We start from the raw sequence: 11,580 nt of genomic DNA, 5'->3' as shown, positions 1-11,580 counted from the left end.
GAAGGGAAGGAGGGGAAGGAGGGGAAGGAAGGGAAGGAAGGGAAGGAAGGGAAGGAAGGGAATGGAAGGGAAGGAGGGGAAGGAAAGGAAGGAGGGGAAGGAAGGGAAGGAGGGGAAGGAGAGGAAGGAGGGGAAGGAAGGGAAGGAGGGGAAGGAAGGGTCTGTGGAAGGAAAGGAAGGAGGGGAAGAAGGGAAGGAGGGGAAGGAAAATAAAGGAGGGGAAGGAAGGGAAGGAGGGGAAGGAAGGGAAGGAAAGGAAGGAGGCATTTCTGGGCTTTGTGCTGGTGCTGGAGCCGGGCTGAGCGGCAGGCACGGGCACGGGCCGTGGGGAGCGGCGGGATGGCTGTGCCGGAGGAGGATCGGTGTTCTGGGGGAGGATTGGTGTTCTGCAGGTGGAGGATTGGTGTTCTGCAGGAGGAGGATTGGTGTTGTGCAAGAGGATTGGCATTCTGGGAGGAGGATTGGTGTTCTGGGGAAGGAGGATTGGGATTGTGCAGGAGGATTGGTGTTCTCTGGGAGGATTGGTGTTCTCTGGGAGGATTGGTGTTGTGCAGCAGGATTGGTGTTCTCTGGGAGGATTGGTGTTCTCTGGGATGATTGGTGTTGTGCCAAAGGCTGTCCCATTGTGCTGCCCTTGCCCAGGCTCCTGTGGGTCACACTGACCTCAGGGGAAAGCTGACACGACAGAGACCCCCCCGGGCAGTCCCTGGCTGCATGGAGAGGTGACAGCTGGAGAGGCAGGACATTCCTGAGGTACCAGTGTGCGTGCTGAAGGATGAATACAAAAATGCAAATACTTGAGGCAGCCGTGCTCTGTACCAGATCCATCCTTCCCATCCCTCAAGCTGCTCTTGATATGGGACTAAACACTCCAAGCTCAGATTTATAATCTGGTCTGAGGCTACAATTTATTTAGTCTTCCGTGGCAGGGCAGGATTTTCCAAGGTACCTGACTCATCCCTGCAACCTTTTTCTGAGTGTCATTTCATTTTTCAGTGGCTCTTTGGAAGGGTGGGCCGCTGAACTGGTTGTGACAGTGGCTGACACTGATTCCAGGCACCGAGCTGCCTCCCTGCCCTGGCAGGGTCCCTTGGGAAACCCTGGGACTGGAGGAGCCTGTGCTGTGCAGGCAGCTCATCCCTGCCCTCAGGGGCAGCCTGCACCTCAGCATGGCCCTGCAGAGCCTGCCAGCCCTGGGAATGGAGATCTCACATCCTGGCTACAACACTTTGCACATTCTGGCTGCAGTGCTTCAGCTGCAAAAGGTCCAAATGCATGAGTAAAGAATGAGGCAGATTTTTTCTCAGCCACACTGTTCCATGCCTTTTCCACAGCCAGCAAATGAGTTCCTTCCTGCTTGCCACGCCGAGCTGTTCTTATTTTGGAGCACAACATGAAGCATGTTGCATTAGCACCTTTCCCTCCATCACTCCAGCATATGCCTGGAGCTGACTCGGTTTCGGTCTGTAGAGCTGGAGCTGAATTCCTTCCAGCTCTGCCTCTTAATGCACTTTCTGCAAAATCTGGGATTTTGTACCACTGATTTCCATTCAGCTGAATGTTTTGTTCCGTTAACAGCTGATTTCACCCAAACGGATGATGTATCCCTAACGAGGAACCAAAGTGTGCTGGAGCACAAACGGAAATTCCCAGTCAGCCCAATTAGTGCTGAGCCCTTGTGGTGTGGGGGAGTGTGAAGGGAACAGGCTGCTCCTGGATCCAGCTGTTTCTACCTGTGGCTGCTGGCTCTCAGGAAGGCTCACATGTCAGTGTTTCAGGGTGTGCTGGTACAAACAGGTACCAGGTGCTGAGAGCTGGTGGGAAGGATCCTTGTGAATGGTCATCACGATGCCTGCTCGTAGAGAGAGACAATGCATCCATCCATAGAGCCAGAGAGGATTTCAGGCACTCTCATCTCACTGGGAGTGCTGCTGGAAGGGACAGGTGAGCACAGAGATTGCAGAACCAGCACAGAGCTTGGACACTGAGCTGCTCTCAGCTCCCCACCACAGGACACCTTACCTGCTGCAAAAACACCTATTTCACATTTTACCTCAACTGGCCCGTGACCTACCTCTTGGCTCCTGGAGAGCTCCATTCACCTTCACCTTAGGAAACTCCTTAGGTTAAAATAACACTTTACCAATTGTTTTCTTTCTTCAGTCCCTCAAGCTTCTTTTTTCCCTTTTTCACATGTCACAGAAGACGGCTTCTCTTCCTAGCACTCATTTATACACCCTGCAGGCTTTCCACAGGGAGCCCAAAATACAATTTATTTTATTTTAAAATACTTCTGCCCGCAGTACACCAAGCACTTTACAATATTGCCTTTACACACAATATTCCCCTTTCCCCTTGTGAAGGGCAGGTCTCTGGGGGGCAGCTCTGCAGCAGCCCCAGGGTCCCTGTGGCCCGGGGAGTCCAGGAGCTGCTCTGCTGCAGGGAGGAGTTCGTGTCCCCTGTTTGCCTTTTCCTGCGGAAAACCAACGAGGAAATGGCAGCTCAAGAGCTGATAGAATAATTAGAGGTGTCTGTGGCAGACAGGACACGCAGGGCTGGAGGGAGCAGCTCTGAGCCCAGCAGGATGTGCCCCAAGGAGAACAGGAGACTCATTGCCCTGCACAGTTCCCGACGGAGAGCGCGGGTGGGGTGGGCTCTGCTCCCCCAGAGCACGGGCAGGACAAGGGCAAAACAAGGCCAGGGTGTGCCACAGGAGCCTTAGGCTAATAGTGGGAAACTTTCCTCACCAACAGGGCTGTCCAGCCCCGGCACAGCTGCCCAGGGCGGTCCTGCCCTGTGGATGTGGCACTGGAGAGCCAAAGTGGGTAAATGGTGGCATTGGCAGAGTGGGGACACTCCACGGTCTTGGAGAGCCTTTGGCCTAAATGGATCTGTGGTTCTCTAAGCTCTGATGGGGTTTCTGTCCCGTGCTTGCTGTCCTTGCAGAGTGGCAGCTGCTGTCCCTGGGGACTGTCCCCCACAGTTCTGGGGGTGGCAGAAGCCAGCTGTGCTCCAGCCCTCCAGGAGCCTCCCCAGTGCCTGCTGCAGCCAGGGCAGCGGCTCCCTCCCCTCCAGCACAGGCTCCTCTCTGCATTTTTATGTCTGAGCTGACATTTTGCTGTCTCAAAAACAAAAGCTGTTCCTGGGCTAATTAACTAGATCTCACACAGCATCGTGTGTGCCCCAGGGAGCCAGAGTCCCGAGAGGGACTGGGATCTGGGAGGCAGAATGGTGTGCTGGGAAAAGATGGGAACTCTGCACTCAGCACTGGGAGCTGTGGCCAGTGCCCAGCACTGGGGTGGCAGTGCCACAGCCAGCAGCCCAGGCCAGTGTCCCTTGGGAATCCCACAGAGCCCCACGGGGGCAATCCTGCACATCTTTGCTGCTCCCTTTCTGCCTCATTAACATCATAAACCAGCAAGGAAAATGAAGCTCTTATGGAGTCCCTTCTGTATTCCAGAATATGCAAACAGTTTGTGATAGCAACACAGCTCAGCAATAATTGGAGTTAATGGAGGTGACTTATTAATCCTAGTAGAGCAACCACACTTCCAGAGTCTAAAGATAACACAAGATCCTGGAAAACTTGTTCTAATTACAGCAGGGAGCAATCTTGCCTTCCTCCTATATTGCCATTTAAAACTGGTATTACTATTCTCAGTAGAAAAGCTCCTTTGTTCAGCTCCTGGCTGAGGGAGACAATTCTGCTGAGGCTCTTTGATAGCACATTAGTACTCACATTATACAATTTCCCCAAATGGCCAAGAAGACAAACAGGTCAGAAACACTGGAGATCACATACCAGGGGAGACAAAATTAAATATTTCAATTAAGAATTTGCTATCTAATGCACGGGGGGAATGAAGGTGGTGCTGCCTCTGAGGCTCTGTGACCAAAGCTGTGACCCAGCAGACTGGCAGGGCACTCCTGAGGCATCAGTGGCACCTGCAGGTGCCTCCTTCCAGCCCTGTGAGGCTCCTCACTCGGGCACAAATGTAGCCAAGGCTGGGACAGAAGTCCAATACAGCTCAGAAAACAGCAGTCATTGCATCACCATCACATCACAGCCAACATCCTCTGCTGATGTTTAGAAAATATAACCAAAAATTATATGATCATACTGCATTTTCAATCAAGTTTCCTTTTAGATATTTCTTTATATTTCTTTATATATTTTGATATTTGTTTAAATGTTGGCAAAATTGTTTCTTGATGTTTTAGTGTAGATTTGGTCAGGTCATCTATTTGGTTAAAATAAGTGTTCTCAACCCTCAAAGCCTCAAACAGCTCAAATCAGGCAGAGTTTCAGGTGCTAAACTCGTAAAGAAGGTGTTAGAACTGATCTGACAGTGTTTATTAAAGCTGAGACAGTGAAATCAGAGGGCAGTACTGTAATGAGAGGTGAGAGCCCAGAATGTTTCTGCCCTTTCCGTGGGCAAATCCCAAGTGGTGGAGTGCTGCTGTTCCCAGCCCCACGTGCTGGAGCTCTCTGGAGCTGCCACCCTTCCTCTTTGCTTCGTTCCCTGCCCACATTTCCTGGGATCAGCCCTGCCAGAGCAGCTCCCAGAGCAGCAGGCACCCACACCCACTCTCCTGCTGGCTCTCCCTCCCTGCCTGGACCCACCTGTGCCCCTGGGCTGCCCTCCAGAGGGACCCACCTCACTGAGTGTGATGGGCCCAAAGCCCTGCTTTGGCACTGGCTGTGCAGCCAGAGCAGGAAGGGGCAATTCTTGCCTCGCTGAGTGCCAGGGCTGGAGCCCAGGTGGTCCTGGGTGGGAGTGACCCCCTGCCCTTCCTGCCCACAGCACCAGCTCTGCCTGTCCATTCCCCACATCACTCTGCCTTTCTGCAAACCGCCCTCCCTCACTCCCATTCCTGCCCAAAGGGTCTAATTAGGGGAAGGAATGGCCTCGAAAATGCCACTCATGGAAATGGGAACCAAATTGTTCAGTTTAGTGCTGCCACATAATGGATCCTGGATTTTCAGACCGATGCCAATTCTCACTTTTATTTTATTTTTGGAACATCTGAAAATGCAGTAATGACAAAGAGGTGTCAGGAGTTTAAACTAACGTGAAAAACCCCCTTCTCTGAGCTGTCTTCCAGCAGGTTTGAGGCAGATGGGGGCAGGAGCACCTTGAGCACCACCTCTGCACTGCTATGTGCACAGCCAGATCTTTTCATCCCTTCCCCAGCCATTGTTCCCTCCCTCATTATCCCGCAGCCTCTGCCCGGCTGCTCTTGCTCCCAGAGCTCACTCAGTGTGGGGCACAGTCTCCCCTCATTACCGGGGAGCTCCCGGCTGGTTCCTGTCCTCTCATCCCCCTCCTGCTGCTTCCGCTGCTGCCTGGGGGCTGAAGCCCAGCAGATGAAAGTTTTCCTGTCTCAGAGCACTGGGGCACTGTGTGTGCCCCCACCCCGGCCTCAGGGACACTTCTGTCTGCACATGACAGCCCAGGGTGGAACTCAGCAGTACCAGGGATGCTGAGGAAGGAGCTGATGCCAAGAACTCACACAGACACACATCAGAACCTGAAATAAAACCCCTGGAGGTAATCCTGCGGGACAAAGAAAGGGCAGCTCAGCCCCTGCACTCCTCACCAAGGCCATGTCCAGAACAAGGGGCAGCTCTGGAGCTGCAGCTCTGCAGTGCTGGGGTGCCCCTGCTGCAGAGACCCCTCTGTCCCCACATTCCCTCCTCCCTGCTGAAATTCCAGACACCAATAAACTGATTTGGTTTGTACCCCGAGCCATGGCCCTCTGCACCCTGCCGTGGCACGGGGACCCCCACCCCTGGGGCACCCACCCAGGTGAGCCCAGTGCCCGCTGCAGGCACACCTCCCCTGCTGCCTTCAGCCTCTGCTTGCCCTGTGCTAATGCTTTCCATCCCTTAATGAATGATTGTTTATCCAGCTCTTAAGGCATTAACCTTTGTCTTTGCTTCAGGAGCTTATTCCATGAGCCCAGTCTAAAAATGCACCGGAAAAAAAAAATCACAGGCATACATAATCCTTTTTATAACCTCTAGAATTTGACTAAATGAACCCACTGTTAAGGAAAAATACATCTGTTAATGCTCAAACATGTTGTTGTACAAACCTTTTAAAGCTATTAATGATTGATTTTAATGTCTCGTGTTTAGTGGGGGGGCAAGATCAGCACTGACTTGGAGCCACAGCAAACTGGGGGTGGGAAGGCAAAACCTGCTCTGTGAGTTTCTCTTTGCTGCTTCGATTTCTAAATGAAGGAAAATCAATTATGAATGGGGCAGGTACAAGAGCTGCACTCCCAGAAGCGCAGGGATGTTCTGATCAGGATCAACACCAAAGCATTGTGTGTCATGGAGGTGTCTCCCTGTGATTCCCAGGGTCAGGCACTGTCACCATCCCAGGGTTAGGGCACTGTCACCGTCCCAGGATCAGGCACTGTCACCGTCCCGGGGTCAGGGCACTGTCACTGTCCCGGGGTCAGGCACTGTCACTGTCCCAGGGTTAGGGCACTGTCACCGTCCCAGGGTCAGGCACTGTCACTGTCCCAGGGTTAGGGCACTGTCACTGTCCCGGGGTCAGGCACTGTCACTGTCCCAGGGTCAGGCACTGTCACTGTCCCAGGGTTAGGGCACTGTCACTGTCCCAGGGTCAGGGTACTGTCACTGTCCCAGGGTCAGGGCACTGTCACTGTCCCGGGGTCAGGCACTGTCACTGTCCCAGGGTCAGGGCACTGTCACTGTCCCAGGGTCAGGGCACTGTCACTGTCCCGGGGTCAGGCACTGTCACTGTCCCAGGGTCAGGGCACTGTCACTGTCCCTGGGTCAGGGCACTGTCACTGTCCCAGGGTGTCCCAGGGTTAGGGCACTGTCACTGTCCCGGGGTCAGGCACTGTCACTGTCCTGGGGTCAGGCACTGTCACCGTCCCAGGGTCAGGCACTGTCACTGTCCCAGGGTTAGGGCACTGTCACTGTCCTAGGGTCAGGCACTGTCACTGTCCCTGGGTCAGGCACTGTCACTGTCCCAGGGTCAGGGCACTGTCACCGTCCTGGGGTCAGGCACTGTCACTGTCCCAGGGTTAGGGCACTGTCACTGTCCTAGGGTCAGGCACTGTCACTGTCCCAGGGTCAGGGCACTGTCACTGTCCCAGGGTGTCCCAGGATCAGGGCACTGTCACTGTCCCAGGGTCAGGCACTGTCATTGTCCTGGGGTCAGGGCACTGTCACTGTCCCATGGTCAGGCACTGTCACTGTCCCAGGGTCAGGGCACTGTCACTGTCCCAGGGTTAGGGCACTGTCACTGTCCTGGGGTCAGGCACTGTCACTGTCCCAGGGTTAGGGCATTGTCACTGTCCTGGGGTCAGGCACTGTCACTGTCCCAGGGTTAGGGCACTGTCACTGTCCTAGGGTCAGGGCACTGTCACTGTCCTGGGGTCAGGGCACTGTCACCGTCCCAGGGTCAGGCACTGTCACTGTCCCAGGGTGTCCCAGGATCAGGGCACTTTCACTGTCCCTGGGTCAGGGCACTGTCACTGTCCCAGGGTGTCCCAGGGTTAGGGCACTGTCACTGTCCTAGGGTCAGGGCACTGTCACTGTCCTGGGGTCAGGGCACTGTCACCGTCCCAGGGTCAGGCACTGTCACTGTCCCAGGGTGTCCCAGGATCAGGGCACTTTCACTGTCCCTGGGGTCAGGCACTGTCACTGTCCCAGGGTTAGGGCACTGTCACTGTCCTAGGGTCAGGGCACTGTCACTGTCCCTGGGTCAGGCACTGTCACTGTCCCTGGGTCAGGGCACTGTCACTGTCCCAGGGTGTCTCAGGGTCAGGGCACTGTCACTGTCCCAGGGTCAGGGCACTGGCACTGTCACTGTCCCAGGGTGCTGCCCTGTCCCAGCCCTGGGGCTTGCCCAGGTGCCAGCAGAGCCCCAGGCTGCTCGTTCTCAGCCCAGCTGGTTTGCTCAGCTGCTTTAGCACCCTGTGAGTGATGAGTGCAGAGGAGAGGGGAGCAGGCTCCTGGCTCCTGGCTCCTGCTGTGTTTGTGCTGTGCCTGGCAGGAAGGCACACTCCACGCTGCCTTAATGGAAACAAACACTCCTGGTGCAGGTGCTAATGAGGCCTCATCTGTCTGGCTGGGAGCTCCTCAGAGCCCTGCCAAATCCCCTCGGCCTGCCTGCAGCCAGGGAGGAGCAGCCAGAGCTAGGGCTCAGTGCTGCTGTCAGCTGAGGAGTGGGATCATCCTGCCCTGCTCACTGGCCAGGTAATGAGATCACATCTCTGAAGTCAAAGTCTGGTGGTTCAGGAACTAGCTCTATGCAAACTGACAGGTCAAATTACCGGAGCCATTTCCAGAAGCAATGGGGGTGCCCATGTCCTGCTCTGCACCCCAGAGCTGTGGCTGTGGCTGTTCAGGGCTCCTCCTGCCCCAAATCCCAGACCCTGTGGCTGCCCCTGTACCTGCTGATGCTGCAGGTGAGGGTCCTGAGCTGAGCACTGAGCCCCGGGGGGACAGGATGTCCCTGAGCACGTGTGGGGTCTGCAGCCCCAGGAGATCCCAGCCCTGCACGGGACCCTCCTGCCCTTGGGTCTGGGAGGGATCCCTGGGCCAGCCCTGCTGCTCCCAGGCTGCTGGGAACTGGGGATGGATGGATGGATGGATGGATGGATGGATGGATGGATGGATGGATGGATGGATGAATGGATGATGGATGGATGGATGGATGGATGGATGGATGGATGGATGATGGATGGATGATGGATGGATGGATGGATGGATGGATGGATGGATGATGGATGATGGATGGATGGATGGATGGATGGATGATGGATGGATGGATGGATGATGGATGGATGATGGATGGATGGATGGATGGATGGATGGATGGATGGATGGATGATGGATGGATGATGGATGGATGATGGATGGATGGATGGATGGATGGATGGATGGATGGATGGATGATGGATGGATGATGGATGGATGGATGGATGGATGATGGATGGATGGATGGATAAATGGATGGATGGATGATGGATGATGGATGATGGATGGATGATGTTTGATGGATGATGGATGGATGGATGGATCCATGGATGGATCCTGGATGGATCCATGGATGGATCCATGGATGGATGGATGGATCCCTGGATGGGTTGCAGCAGCTCTCCTGCCTGGCACAGCAGCCTGGATCAAGCAGCCCAGCAGGGAGCACAGCCTTGCCTGAGCCCCCTCCAAACCAGAGCAGTGGTGCTGAGGTTCCAGCCTTGTGCTGCCCCTGGGCCTGGGCAGGGAGCAGAGGGACACAGAGGGACAGAGCAGTGTCCCTGCTACCCTGGCTCTGGGGACAGCTCTGTCCCTGCTGCCCCTCCCCATGCACAAACCCAGCAGCAGCCCCTGGCCAAAGGAATTCCAGTGTGGCAGCAGTACCAGTGACCCTGATTTCCAGCAGAGCAGCTGCTCCTTCATGAGAAAATAGCGTGTCTGGTAAACACTGATGAGAGGATAAGGGGAAAAGAGGAAAGGTCAGACATGGAGCTTTCTGTCACGCTGCAGGTTGTGTAGAAAACGTCAAACCTGCATTTACAGCTCCCTGAGCAGCAGCTCCCCATGCCTGCCCTGCATGCCAGTGCCACGTGTTTAAATTTCATCCCTGTTCTGTGCTTTCCTCTAGTGGGTAAAACTTGATTTTTTAAAAATTTTGTAACACTGATTAATATTAAAGCACATCTCCTTAGGAGCTGTTTAAAAAACTCAGAACCTTTAGCAGGAGGGGATGACATTAACATGCACCAAACCACATAATTTAATTTATATTTTCCTGTTTAAATTAATGCAGGATTTAAAAAGTCTGTTTAAAACCAGGGCAAAGGATTCTCTGGTGTTAACTGGGCCACTTAGAGCAAATGGGCTTTAGCAGAGAAATGCACAAGTAAATGTGCAGTGATCAGGGAGCAGGCAGCAAACCCCCTCTCAGTGAAAGCAGAGACATGGCAGGCTCGTGGTTATTGACTGGGTTTTGAAATGAAATCACAGCAATTATTTTGCTCTTGCAAACAAGAAATGCAGAATTAATAGAATTCACAGGAGATGAATATTCAATTATCCTGGGGTTAGGGGGTTTGTGGTGCTGTCAGCCAGTGCTAAAGCAATAAAACAAACATTCCTCAGGAGAGCTGACTGCCAGGGGCTCCAGCCAGGGCACCTCTCCCACCCCGGGGCAGGGGCAGGGGGAGCTTGAAATAAAATAAATTTATTTAGTGGCACCCAGGGCACTGATTCACCTGCTCAGTGTGGGCTCAAACTCCAAATTTCCTGCCTGCTGCCCCTGCCAGAGCCGTGCCCAGTCCATGCCCATGTAAATGTAAGTATATAAATATTTCCTATTACATATTTATTATATGATTATTTAATATAGAAATGTTTCATATATATATATCTATCTTATATATATATATGTTCTTTTAGGTTCCCACAGCCTTGCAGAGGAGGCACCAGAACAGCACAAGCAAATGTGTTTACAGCTTCAAGCTTAGATTTGAAATGTGTTTCTAACCTGACATCTGTGTATTTTCAGCCCTTTCCAAAGCTCTTGTTGTGCTTTCTATGGCTTCTGCTTCATTATTCTAATTTAATAAAGCTGCAGTGAAGGCAGAGTGCCGACTCTTTGTGGCTAATGAAAGACATTGATTTGTTTGTACTTCTTGTTATAGATTTTTCCTAATTACTGGCATTTTTCAGAGGCAGTTGAAAAAATAAACGAGCAGCTGGTTTGAATGTGCAACCTATTATTGTATTTCCTAGAGCTGCAGAAAAAGTATTAATGCTCGCAGCAGGGTGGTTTTCAGTGAGGAGAGCAGAAAAGGTATTTTCCAGGTGGGAGTCCACTCACTGATCCACTCCCTGCCTTCCTTCAGTGCTGAAAGAAAGGCTGAAGAGTTGTTTTTTCTGTCACACCGGCTCCAAGGTGACACCTGGGCTCTACCAGGGCAGGGAGGAAGAGGAGCAGCATCCCCAGAGCTGGGAGAGCTGCTGGGACTGGGCAAACTGGGATGGGAAACAGCAGAGCCCCGGGTGAGAGGGGCTTTCCAAGGCAAACCCAAAGAGCCGAGAGCCAGGGGATGAGCGGCACCCCCAGAGCTGCCCCGAGCCCTGGGGTGGCACAGGAGCCCGTGCAGTGCCAGGGGCAGGAGGGCTGCAGGGGCTGCACCCACCAAACTCCTCCCTGGAATCCCGGGGCAGCTCCTGTGGGACCCCATCCCGCCACCCACGGAGCATTTCCCTCTGTCCCTGACAGGTTTCCCAGGTGGATCAGGCTTTCTCTCCAAGCAGTGATGTTATTCTCTGCACCTGGGCACTCCCCACAGCCCTCCCTCCCCGGCCGCCCCAGCCCGGCCCTCCTGCTCCCGAGCTCACCAGAAATCACGCACGTGTTGCAAAACTATTGCTAAACCCTGGAAAATGCTCCAAGTCCCAGTCCCTGCACGTTTGAATCGTGCTCCCGACAAAGGCTGGTTTCCTGTGAAAACAAACCACTGCACACTTCACCCGCAGGCAGGAGGAGCTCTGGAGGTGGCTGTGTTTGTTTGTTGGTTTGTTTG

The 11,580-nt window shown here is 53.7% G+C and overlaps 1 long non-coding RNA gene across 1 annotated transcript; it reads left to right on the top strand.

Annotated features, from left to right (window-relative positions):
• Positions 1-10,288: 10,288 nt before the first annotated feature.
• Positions 10,289-10,635, top strand: LOC130256915 (uncharacterized). Its single transcript, XR_008841201.1, has 2 exons — positions 10,289-10,343; positions 10,448-10,635. It is a non-coding gene; the product is annotated as an uncharacterized LOC130256915 (long non-coding RNA).
• Positions 10,636-11,580: the final 945 nt, after the last annotated feature.

This window comes from Oenanthe melanoleuca, chromosome 9 (genome assembly GCF_029582105.1).
Source record: "Oenanthe melanoleuca isolate GR-GAL-2019-014 chromosome 9, OMel1.0, whole genome shotgun sequence".
NCBI lineage: Eukaryota > Metazoa > Chordata > Aves > Passeriformes > Muscicapidae > Oenanthe > Oenanthe melanoleuca.
The sequence above is the reverse complement of the archived record's forward strand: the minus strand, read 5'-3'. Positions and strand labels throughout refer to the sequence as shown.